This window comes from Balaenoptera ricei, chromosome 17 (assembly GCF_028023285.1).
Source record: "Balaenoptera ricei isolate mBalRic1 chromosome 17, mBalRic1.hap2, whole genome shotgun sequence".
NCBI lineage: Eukaryota > Metazoa > Chordata > Mammalia > Artiodactyla > Balaenopteridae > Balaenoptera > Balaenoptera ricei.
In genome coordinates, this window is record NC_082655.1 from 43,071,915 (window position 1) to 43,074,855 (window position 2,941).

Below are 2,941 nucleotides of genomic sequence, written 5' to 3' on the forward strand. Positions count from 1 at the left end.
TACATACCTTAATTAAATAATACTTTATTGGTAAAAATTGCTAAACATCATCTGAGCCTTCAGCAAGTCATAATCTTTTTGCTGGTAGAGAGTCTTGCCTCCATGTTGGTGTCTGCTGACTAATCAGGGAGGTGGTTGTTGAAGGTTGGGGTGGCTGTGGGAATTTCTTGAAACAACAATGAAGTTTGCTGCACTGATTGACTTTTCGTGAATGATTTCTCTGTAGCTTGCAATGCTATTTGGTAGCATTTTATCCACAGATCTTCTTTGAAATTTGGAGTCAATTCTTTCAAACCCTGCTGCTGCTTTATCAACTGAGTTTATGAAATATTCTAAATTCTTTGTTTTTATTTCAATAATATTCACAGCATCTTCACCAGGGGTACATTCCATCTCAAGAAGTCACTTTCTTTGCTCATCTATAAGAAACAACTCCTCATTCCTTAAAGTTTTATTATGAGATTGCAGCAATTCAGTACCATTTTCAGGCTCCACTTCTAATTCTAATTCTCTTGCTATTTCTACCGTATCTGTAGTTACTTCCTCCATTCAAGTCTTGAACCCCTCAAGGTCATCCATGAAGTTTGGAATCAACTTCTTCCAAACTCTTGTTAAGGTTGATATTTTGATCTCTTCTCATCAATCACAAATGTTCCTAATGGCATGTAGAATGGTGAATCCTTCCTAGAAGGTTTTCAATTTACTTTGCCCAGATTCACCAGAGGAATCACAATCTATGGCAGCTATAGCGTTATGACATGTTATTTCTTAAATAATATTACTTGAAAGTCAATATGATTCCTTGATCCATGGGCTGCAGAATGGATGTCGTGTTTGGAGGCATGAAAACAACATTAATCTCACTTTACTTCTCCATCAGAGCTCTTGGATGACCAGATGCATGAGCAGTAGTATTTTGAAAGAAATATATATATTTTTCTGAGCAGTAGGTCTCAACAGTGGGCTTAAAATATTCAGTAAACCATATCATAAACAGATGTGCTGTCATCCAGGCTTTATTGTTCCATTTATAGAGCACAGGTGGAGTAGATTTAGCATGATTCTTAAGAGCCCTAGGATTTTTCCAATGGTAAATGAGCTTTGGCTTCAACTTCAAGTCACCAGCTGTGTTTGTCCCTAACAAGAGATTCAGCCCATCCTTGAAACTTTGAAGCCAGGAATTGACTTCTCCTCTCTAGCTACGAGATTCATAGATGGAGTCTCCTTCCAATGTCAGATGGTTTCGTCTACATTGAAAAATCTGTTGGTTTCGTGTAGCCACCTTCATGAATTATCTTAGTTAGATCTTCTGGATAACTTGCTGCAGCTTCTACATCAGCATTTGCTGCTTCACTTTGCACATTTATATTTTGGGTATGGCTTCTTTCCTTAAACCTCATGAAACAAGCTCTGCTAGCTTCAAATTTTTCTTCTGCAGTTTCCTACCCTCTCTCAGCCTTCATAGAATCGAAGAGAGTTAGGGCCTTGCTCTGGATTAAACTTTGGTTTAAAGGAATGTTGTGGCTATTGGATCTTCTATCCAGATCACTAAAACTTTCTCCGTGTCAGCAATAAGACTGTTTTGATTTCTTATCATTTTTGTGTTCACTGGAGTAGCACTTTTAACTTCCTTCAAGAACTTTTCCTTTGTACTCACAACTTAGCTAACTGTTCGGTGCAAGAGGCCTAACTTTCAGTGTATCTTGGCTTTCAACATGCCTTCCTCACTAAGCTTAATCATTTCTAGCTTTTGATTTAAAGTGAGAGACATGTGACTCTCCTTTTCACTTGTACACTTAGAGGCCACTGTAAGGTTATTAACTGGTCTAATTTCAGTATTGTTGTGTCTCAGGGAATAGGGAGGACCAGGGAAAGGGAGAGAGATGGGGGAATAGCCTGTTGGTGGATCAGTCAGAACTTACACAATATTTCTTAATTAAGTTCACCATCTTATATGGGCATGGTTTGTGGTGCCCTAGAACAATTGCAACAGTAACATCAAAGTTCACTGATCACAGATCATCATAACACATATAATAATAATGAAAAAGTTTGAGATATTGTGAGAATTACCAAAATATGACACAGAGATGGGAAGTGAGCAAAAGCTTTTGGCAAAACGGTGCCAATAGACTTGCTCAACCCAGAGTTGCCACAAACATTTAATTTGAAAAAAAATAAGAGCAATATCTGCGAAGAACAATAAAATGAGGTCTGCCTGTATTTTATTTGTGTTTTATAATTCAGTATCATGTCTCCATATAGACATGCCCAACCTCAACTCATACCCAGCACCTAGAATAGTGCCCTAAACACAGGTTATGATAATGCTTATTAATAGCTTTGAAAGACCCTCTGAACAGGACAAAACTTCTGACTTCTATCCAATCCGTATGGACTGATTGGGAAGATGGATTTTGGGATGTGAAATATAAAGAAATAGGAAAAAAACACCAGTGGGTTGGTAGGGTAATCTGGTACCTTTGAATGCAGAGTTTAGTATATTAACAAATGACAATATTGCCTGTGAATTGCTGAAAAAACTCCTCATATGTTGCCTGATGAATGGCAGCAAATTGTAGTACAGCACTGCTAATGGTGTGGGGTGTGAGAGATGATAGGTCCTGGAGGATGGAGCCTGCCCATGTTTAATTGTATAGAGGGTCTGTTGCCTCAGGACAGTATTATTTTAGCATGGTTGATACTTTATGGAAATTATAATAATTTTATCTTCCATAGCATTCCTGTAAGGAAGTTGATAAAATATATACACACACTCATAAAGGTGTGTGTATAATTTTTTGCTAGACAGCCTTTACCCATAGACGTGTTGAAATTTTAGATATTAGAATGACCATAGAAAATAGGAGATAATAAAATATGAGAGTGAAATGATCACAATAAAGATTGAATATTTGTATTATCTATGATAATAAATAAG